This window comes from Columba livia, chromosome 5, assembly GCF_036013475.1.
Source record: "Columba livia isolate bColLiv1 breed racing homer chromosome 5, bColLiv1.pat.W.v2, whole genome shotgun sequence".
Lineage (NCBI taxonomy): Eukaryota > Metazoa > Chordata > Aves > Columbiformes > Columbidae > Columba > Columba livia.
The window spans coordinates 21,895,782-21,905,931 of NC_088606.1; the positions used below are offsets into that span (position 1 = coordinate 21,895,782).

Genomic DNA, 10,150 nt, shown 5'->3' on the forward strand with positions numbered 1-10,150 from the left:
TCACTCTCTATAACTACCTGAAGGGAAGTTATAGCCAGGTGGGGATTGGTCTCTTCTCCCAGGCAGTTAGCAATAGGACAAGGGGGCATGGGCTTAAACTCTGCCAGGGGAAATTTAGGCTGGATTTTAGAAAGAAATTCTTTACAGAGAGAGTGGTCAGGCATTGGAATGGCCTGCCCAGGGAGGTAGTGGACTCACCATCCCTGGAGGTTTTTAAATTGAGATTGGACATGGCACTTAGTGCCATGATCTAGTAAACGGACTAGAGTTGGACCAAGGGTTGGACTTGATGATCTCTGAGGTCTTTTCCAACCCAGTCGATTCTGTGATTCTGTGATTCTATGATTACTCAAACTTGGCTCAGGTACTGCAAATAGGGAAGTGTATCAGTCTATAGAGACTTATCCCTGATACTCACATGTCTAGTCACTTAGGATCAGGGTCTGATTTTTCATGTCCCTGAAGTGTGTAATTGCAATTGAAAAGAAAGTAAGTTATGTTTTGAATATTTTAAAATATCTATGATTCTTCTGCTATTGAAAAATCCTATTTGTATTTCAATGAATATTATTTCAAATATTGTGTAGTGCAGCCTAAGAGACAATATAAATACTGAAGAGACAGACTCAGAAAAGGACAGAGAATTACATTTATCAAGCCTTCAGAAAAGTGCTTACACATCTTAGAGTTTAAAATGGAGAATCTGAGCATTTCTGCTATATGAACAGGTCTCATACCATCTGCTGTTGAAGTCACCCACCTCTCAGACTGATGTCTGGGGAACACAGTGGCCAACTGAAGAGCAGGAATCCTTTGAAATTAACCCTTTCCAAAGCCTGGTGACTGCCAGACAGCTCTTCATTCATAGAAGGAAGACAAGTTGCCAATCACTAGAGAAGGTGTTGAACAATAAGTATGTAAGGATGCCAGATAGGAGAAAACTATTGAAGCAAGCACCATCTAAAAAAAAATCAGTCTCAAGGAGTCTACAATACACTTTCACTCTTCCTGTAACAAAATGTAGAATTACATTAAAAGTTAAAAAGCTACAACCATGCCATGAGTATAAAAGACGAGGATCACCTGTATTCCTATGTGACAACAGTTCCAAGTCGAATTCCCAGAAGGCTTTAGGGAACCAACAACACTATAAAAAAAAGCCAAAAAAAAAAAGAATTACCTGAATCATGCCAACCAGCCTGGCCTTGGAGAAAGTGCTGTGCTAATCCTGAACATGCACATGAAACACACCAGTCAGGCAATCAGCAGATAATAACATTGAAAAGAGTATCAGTGTTCACTATTTTAGCTTATCACTAATTGTGTTCTGTTTCTAGTGCTCTAAAACAAATCCAGAGCTGAGTTACATATCTTGGGTAGTAAAGGAGTTCCTTCTTTGCCCCTGGCAGGCACATAAGCCCATACTACTATTTCAATCTTTTTGCATTCCTGATTTATGCACACTAAAGCCCATCACCAGCTGTGGTTCATTTTCCTACCGTAAAGTGGACTTCAACTGTAATAACTTCAACTGCAGACTTCAGAAATTGAAGACTGCACTTTATGCTCTTCCCTTCAATATTTTAACTGTAGTGATTTGTCCCAATTTAATTTGTGTTTACTGCAAATTGAACTCCATTCAGCTTAATTTTTATTCTCCATGTTTTTTTATTACTATGTTTGGTCTAGACAAAATATAGATCTTGGGCAATAAACTTTCTAAGCTCTACTTCGTTATGTGATTGCGAAGTTTTTTACATTTACGTCATTTAGAAAGTCTCAATAACACATCCATCATAATAAAGTCAAAGAAAATGTAAGACCCTTATGTCCCTCCAGCATCAACACCATGAAAAAATTAACATTAAAGATCATATAAAGAAAGCATTTTTCCAGACCAAGAAATTATAATTTGTTACTGAAGCTTGCTGTATATCGTTGTTAAATATCCATATCAAGATGAAAGCATATCTGTTGTCAAAAAGAGTGAATTTTGGAACTTGACCTGAATAGAAATTATATAAATTGAAGGCTATTGTCTGTCTTTTGTTCCCAGTCTACTGTGTGGTTACAAGGTTTTTTCTGAGGTTGCAGAGAAGAGTTTCTTCTGTCTTAGGCTTCTGTACATTGCGTAAGGGTTCCCCTGGGACTGCTCTTGGGGCCAAGAGACCAGGTAGGGGTGATGGGCGGTGTGGAAAGAAGACATATAGCCAGCAGGCTGAGTAAGACTAGAAGCCTCATAAGAGGAGGAGGCACATAAAGTAACCTGGTAAAAAGACTCTCCCTCAGGAGTCAGCATTCGTCATAACTGGGAAGTTACTGAAAGTACATGAAGCAAGACTAAGAAAAAAAAAAAAAATGGTCCTAATGGCAATGACACAGACATGAGGGGAAAAATTGATACTGAGATCCTTTATTTCTGTCTGTCTCAAACCCAGACCTGAGATTTTTTTTTTCTTCTTCCAAGAATCACTGTGTTCTAGTTCATTGCCTTGTGTTTTACCAAAATGTAGGTTTAGAAATTGAAACTCTGTTGTTTATAGTGCTTTCATTTTAAGGAAAACATTAACTTCAGAGCTCTTGCTGACTTGAAGTGTCGTCACACATTTCAAAATTTATTTTGACAAGGAGCCTGTAAAACGAAGTAGAATTTTCTAATAAGTGACCTCATTAAAGCACTGGTCAGTATGCAGCCTCTGAAAGAAACTGTTATACATGTCTAAGGTGTTCTTGCTCTGAACAGATCACAAAGTACTTTGCAAATTTTACCTGTGATAGTCACTTTACATACTAAATAAAAATGCAACGTATATGATGCTCAGAGAAGGAACACGGAGCTTTGTAACACTAAGTATAGACACAGTCAGCTGAAGCTAGGTGTTACTTGTCTTCATCAGTCCAGAAAGCAATAGATGGAAATAAATTGAACATCTTTGCCACTTCCCTGCTCTCATCACTGTTCCTCCATGCAACCCTGGCTTATAATCAACCACAGGCTCCAACAGAGGGAGATTCCAAAGCTCTGAATAGCAATTTTCTTTCAGGTTTCATGTTTCTCTTGCACAAGAGACTCTATTATTTTAAATATCAATATTTGCATTTTAAAAGGCTTGTTTATTTGCCTAACTGAGAAAGTAGAAAAGAAAGAAGACAGGGAGAAATGAGATGTAAACATGGGGACAGTAAGTGTGGTAGAAAAGCTCAAGTAATTATATATTTTCACTTGCATCATGTTAAAGGCCTTGGAAATATCACATAAGGGAAATATTGATTCTAATAAGAATATCTACTTACAAAAACTTAAGTGCACAATATACAAATAAGCTTTCAGGAAATGTTTAGGCACAATGTTTGAGCTGCTTTTCTCTAAAAAACCCAATGAATGTTATACTTGCTATGAAGACCATCCCATGCAAGTTTAATTTATTGGTGCTCAGAAATAATCAGTCATGAAAAGTTAAGACAAAAGAATCGGGAAAAAGTTACCATATTAATGTCAAGAAAGCTGAAGTGCTGTAGGAGAGAGATTCTAATGGCAGGATTTTTCTATGAGCAGAAAGGTCAAAATAATAAACCATTTGCAATGTCAAAATAAATATTTATTTAGATGCAACTAATCAGCCTCTGAAAGGTGATCTAGCCAACTAACCATAGAAAATCCCAAACTCATCAAACATATTAATACTGTGTCAAAATCAAAACTGGAACATAAGCTGTAAAAAGACTAAACTAAATAAATCACCAATGAGGTAGGAGCTATTGCTTATATATTTAGGGGGAAGAACAAGAAATCTTGCAAAAAACATTAAATTATACCTTGTTCCTAAGAGAATTGTTTAGATAAAGCTAGATGTCACAAAGGACAGATGAGTTCACATTATTATTGGTATTAAGTTTGGATTCTTTGCTACTAATTATTTCCGCAGAGCAAAAAACAGCTACTTGTTTTGTTTACATAATGGCTTTTCCTCAAGCAGTCACAAAGTTGGTTTATTAAGAAAGGAAACTTAAGAATTTTGCCTTTTAGGAGGAACAACTGAATGTTTTAGAATAGCACTGATACATAAATTATGAATGGCTTCCTTCTTCATGTATTTTTACTTGGTTAATTCAATACTATAACTACTAAATCACAAAAAATAGCCTTCTGAAATGTCCAGGGTAGAGGGTCATAAATTAATTACAATAAGATATATGGGGCTCATGAAAAATAAAATAGATATACTTTAGACAAGAAGGATGGTTTAGTGGCTCATACAGACACTGTCCTGCCAGTATTCCTAGATTCTACTCCCAGCCTTATTAAAGACTAACAGTGTAGCTCATGACCTCATTTTCACTACCCAAAAGCATACCTGTCCTCCAAGCCAGCTGCTAAACCTCTCACTACTCAATAGAAGGAAGAATGTAGCTGTAGTGGCTGATTCATCCCTTCCTAAAATAGAATGAACTGCCCTATGAAAACAGCTATTGACTATAGAGGACGTTTAGGTGATTCGTTTTAGGAGGTCTGAAGCCCATACTCATGGCATAAGCTATTCAGTTCCCCTGTGCTTTAGTTTTCTGTCATTGGAAGGGATTAATAGCATTCCTTGGTTTACAATAGTCTCTTGTCCAGACAAAAGAGGAATGAGAGAAAATAAGCAAAAAGAACCGAAAACCTGCAAGGAAATTAACATTATTTGTTTTATCATTTTGACACTGAATGTGGCTTCAATTTAATTTACAGGTTAATTCTTGTATATAAAATACTCTACATATAATAAAATATGCTTTTCCAGAACTTGTAGTATCCACATGGGGCTTGGAGAGGAAAAGACTGCTATTGCTTTTCCTTTTTTGCTGTCCAAAGGAGGAGCTACTGTGACGTCTTTAGCTATTATATAACTAAATTGCCAGTAAGCTGTACTGGGCCATTTGTCAGGAATTAATTACGAGTTTTGGCATTTGAACTGAACTCATCTAAAGTGCCAAAACAGACATAAAGTTGAAAAGGGTGTAAAAGTCAAAGAAGAGCCAGAGAAAAGTTTGTAAGTTTTTCTAGAATTAGAAGATATTGCTAGAGAATTTTTAGAAATAGAGTGTGAAAAAGTATTTTATTGTATTCACAGAATTATTTTTTCTAAGGATCAGGTCAGTCAAAGGACCTTAACTGCTTTCTCAGTTCTGAAGTCAGCAGAGACTTTGACAGTCTCAGATGGTAGACCTGTAGTCTCAAGTTCATCCTAAATAAAAAGAAAAAAAAAAATCTCCTGATTTATCAATAGTAATAGAAACCTATCCAAGCTCTGTTTTGGTCCAGACTGATTTTCTAATTCAGCTTGGAAAGCAGAGAACTCAGAAAATAATATTTTAACATTGGTCTGTGTCTCCAGGGTTAAATCAGGTGATGATGCCATCCTCATAAGTATTTTCCAGTCTACTAATAGCCTATGGCCCACCTGTGCCTGTATTCCATCTGCTTTAGAGGATGTCTGGTATAATAATGAGTTCTCAGTTTTCTCAGTAGGAGAGTAAGATTTCACTACAAAACCAAACCAGAAATATTCAGATATGGAGCTTACCAGTTTGGTGGCCACATATGATCTGATTCTGTGCCCTTTGATGCACAAAATATATTTCTCATACTTCTATTCCCATAATCTCCTACTGCTAACATCTAAGGATATGTATCGTCCTCAGCTAAGATGATTATAATTTTTTCCTTGTACATACTACACATGGATATTGCTCGTGCTTCATACTGATTCAATATTCTATCACAACCATATGTTTTTTGTTTGGTTTTAAAAAGAAGAAATAAAACCATAGTAACCATTAGCCTTGTGTTATACAAAAAAAAAAAAAAAAATCATCTTAATCTGCAGCAGGTAGCTGGTCTCATCTTTGGTGCATTGTAGAAACAAATAAATACACTTCTTTCTCATAACATTCCTACAAATGGGCCTTTTCATTGCCAGTTGAAAGTATGTATTAATAGGCAGTTGTACAAAACCGCTGTAAGAAAAAGCCATACATTGATGCTGGTCAGACACAAAACATAAGGTCAGAGGTGAAGCTGCAACTCATGCTTGACAGTTGAAAATTCATCTCACCTGCACAGGCTTTGCTTGTGATGACACTATGATCTGGTTCTAAGATGGAAGATCTGCCTATGTGATCTTTAGCAATCATATCACTTCCAAAGAGGCAGAGATCTCCAGATTAACACCTTGCTCTGCTTCTTTTCCAAGCAAACATGAATGGTTTCTTATTGCATACAAGACCAACCTGGCAATGAAAAAGAAAACTAGTAAAACTGCTGTATGCCAAATAATTACATTTCAGCAAATGTTTTTCACTTAAGTGTATGGGTGTACATACACAGCCAACTGTACGGATTTATACTTAGCCTTGCATGCTCAGATCCCTTTGCAGTACACAAACAGTATCGGAGATGATGAAAGTAAGCTGAAGTGACCTGACAAAAACATAAAGAGGGAAAGGGGAGAATGTGAGATACCTGGTAAAATAAAGGAGGTCTGGGATTATATTAGTGAATTGCAATGCTTCCTGTGCTATTTGACTTTTTTTTTTTTCCTGTGCTAAAAGGCCACCCTGGATGTATAGCACATGAGAGTGTTTATAGCACAGGCGATAAACTGCTCTCTGAAACATTTGGCACAAATATATTTCCAAAGATGAGAAATGGCTTAAAACCAAAAAGAAATTTAGGGATTTGAAGTTCATCATTTTTACATAACTCAGAGTATCCTTGGTTTTATGAGCATAGGCTTGTGAGTAACGTCTGAGAAAAAGCATATCAAATTTTAACTCAAAAAATTCATTTCTACTAGCTTATTATTCTATCTTCTTGATTTCTATTTCAGTTTTCTAGAAATAAAGATAGAAACTTCATACTGTTCTGTCTTCTATTTTTAGTTCCTGTAAATCCGACCCTATACAGGCTCAAAGAATCAAGAGAGGAATTTTGCACCCTTGTTCTGGAAAAAATTTAGAATTAAATATTGGAATAACACTGTCCAATTTAAGTATAGAACTGTTCAACTGAAGAGTTTTTCAAAGACTATTAAATGATGGTCATCCTTTGGCAAACCCAGAGTGAGATGTATTCTGGGTGAGGGCAGAGCTGCATAGCCTGAAATGAAAAATGGGAGTATATTTTTGCTGGTGTTACACTTGTGAAGAACTGTGCTTTTTGCACCAACTAATTTTCATGTAGGTTTTGTACTTGGCAGGATTTTTTTTAATAATATGAATTTAAATAGTATGTACCAAAATTAGACTAGTGACTTCATCCCAGATTTCCTGAAAGTACTCAGTGAGTCTGAAGGCTGATCTAGATTATCAGATCACTATCCATGGGCAGTAGCCTCAGGGATAAAATGCAGCAAGTACTTAACAGGCCCAGGAGCCTACTAGAGTCAAACAGAAAATAAAATACACAAGCTAGAGGGGCAGGCTAGGTAGGCGCTGCTCTGGGACTTTATTCAGCATGTAGGATTTAACCTCTGGCTGCTGCAGAAATCCCATGGGCTGCCATCATCAGTCCTCAGTGCCTTTCTTGCTGTTGTTAAAAATGGCTCAGGATCAGCCCACTAAGAAGGCAGATTCTTTCCTGTATATCCGTCAGCCATGTGTTTCATATTTCACTTTGCTGTAGCTAGGCTGTTTTTCCCATTAAGACAGTCATGTAAAAAAAAATAGATAAAATAAGAGAGCAAAAGCTTTGTGAGCTCTTTGTATGAAGTTTCAACAAGTGCCGTTTTGTCAAATTCAAGCGGATGACAGATTATCCCACAGTACCAATCTGGTGACTGCCTTCATCACTGTAGCATATCAAAGCACAGCCTTGTTAATCAGCCTACCCAAATTAATGCAGTTATGTTATGACATGCAATGTCTGCATTTTTTTTCATATGTAATTGTGTTTATTGTGATTGAGTCTGCAGAACATATTTATGGTCCAGATACACAGCTTATTCATTAAATATGAAGAAAGAGCCTACATGAATATTAAAGTTTATGACATTAAGTAGGAGAGGAGAATTAACATAGCAAAATCCCTGTAGTAAAAATTTTTATAGACCATTTTAAAATCACATGTTCTTTCATATTTAGAGTTGTCTAGAAATGTATGTAAAATATCAAGCCCATTGATATTAACATTGTTTGTAACACTCCTTCAGTAGATTATATTTCTCAAGGCTGCTGTGTTGGCGTAAAGAAATCCTTCAGCACTGTCAAGATAGTTTCTAGGCAAAGCTATATCTAAAGATTTTAAAACATCAGAAGGCTGATGATGACGTATTTCTTACAAAACTCCTAAGAAAACAAGAGTAGGCTTGCACTATCCAGTTTACTGACCACTCAGTTTGATTTAGTGCAATCCATGCCAATAATAAAATAGTATTTTTTCCAAAACCGATGTGATGCCTCTTTAGCTGTTGGTCAACATCAATAAGAATGCCAAGACAGTAGGACCTTTCACCCTGAAAAGCCTTATAGAACAGGGTCCCAAAAATGCAAATCTAAATTCCAGAATACATTATACAATAGTGCAGAGGGAAGCATAGCGTCTAATCCCTTGTAAAATAAAAAGCTCATATGAAAAAAGATCTACAGGAAAAATCATTTTGTTTTCTAAAACATAATATGAAATTCTCAATTCATCAGTGTTTGACTAGACATATTTTGTATCCATTTCTGTTGACTATATATATGATTTCACAATATCTCCATTATGATTTCTTTTCTCTGGATTAATATTTTATTCAATTCATTAAATACAGTATTCATTTCTACTTGTGTGAAATTTTATGCACAGTCCTTGCTTTTGTCTGTCTGCTAGCACAGGAATACTGATGCAAATCAATGGTGTTGTAATTAAGCTTTTGTTTTTCCATGTCTGTAGAAGCTGAGATTTTACCTTAAACCAAAATGTTAAATGACTGAAATCAGAGGAAGAGAGGAGAAATGAGGAATTCAAAATCTGAAATTAAACCTAGATGAAATACAAAACCAGCATTTCTTCATTACATCAATTTAATAGTCTTGATATTGATCATGTGTGAACCCTGCAGTATGCAAAAAACACAGCCAGACCAGAATTTGATCTGACTCTAGTACAGCACTTTGAAGTTACTGAATAATCAGTGTCACGTAGTACACCATATTATTACTATTAGATAAAGGTGGATTCCCATTTAAGTTTTTGATGTAGTTAATCCTAGTATTAGAAAAGCACTCCTCCATTTTAAAAGCATATTAGGTGTAGTGATTTATATACTACTCTTTGTTTCCTTTGGCTTAATTGTATATCACACAAACACCCTATCCATTTTGACAGGTTGAAATGTGCAATTCCCTACAAAGTTTTATTCTGACATAAGTAGTCATAATGCATTTCAGTTTGTAGAAACAATCTGCCAGTGCCTAGTTGTGGAGGTAAATTGCTCAAGTTATGGAAACCAGGAAAGGCCAATACATGGCTTAATGCATTCACACAGGACACTTTAGAGACTTGGTGTTTGGAAGATAAACAGAGCAGATGTCAAATGAGTATTTTTAAATTATGTTTCCTAATTTGTAAACATAATTTTTCCCTTGGTCTTCAATATAATAAACAAAACATTCATGAAGCTAGACTCAGAAAATTTTCCATGCTGCATACTTTCTGCTTTGCCGTTGTTTGATTACCTGGCTTCACCAAGCTTAAAATTGTACGGTTGCTGGATTTTAACCAAGATTATAGAAAGATTTTAGGTAGCTACATTCTAAGCTTTCAGATAACTAAGAAACATACTAAAATATATGGTTAAAACATTATCTTCCAAAAACCCTAAACTGAACGTGATGATGATTAGAATTGGAAATAAGAAACTGGTACCTGTCCTAAAGCTACCCCCTACCCCTGTGCCATCCCGAGAGAGTCAGCTCAGGGCTGCCAGGATATACCCCTGCATTCTCCAGAGTGAAAAAATGCTTTTCTAATTAGGCAACGAGCATTTTCAGAGAAGAGGGGATGTGGAGTTGTACAAGCCAGTCAATAATTTCAGTCAGCTGCTGAAAAGCATTTATTTAGACAAAAAGGCTTCCTCATACGACCCATCCTCTTTCCTGTGCAATGTTAAGTCAGATCCTCACAAGA

At 36.1% G+C, this 10,150-nt stretch overlaps 1 long non-coding RNA gene across 1 annotated transcript; it reads right to left on the reverse strand.

Annotated features, from left to right (window-relative positions):
- Positions 1-594: 594 nt before the first annotated feature.
- On the reverse strand, positions 595-6,462 carry LOC135579696 (uncharacterized). The gene is made up of 3 exons (XR_010473298.1): positions 6,364-6,462; positions 6,096-6,270; positions 595-1,147 (listed from the first exon to the last, which is right to left on the reverse strand). It is a non-coding gene; the product is annotated as an uncharacterized LOC135579696 (long non-coding RNA).
- Between the last annotated feature and the right edge of the window lie 3,688 nt (positions 6,463-10,150).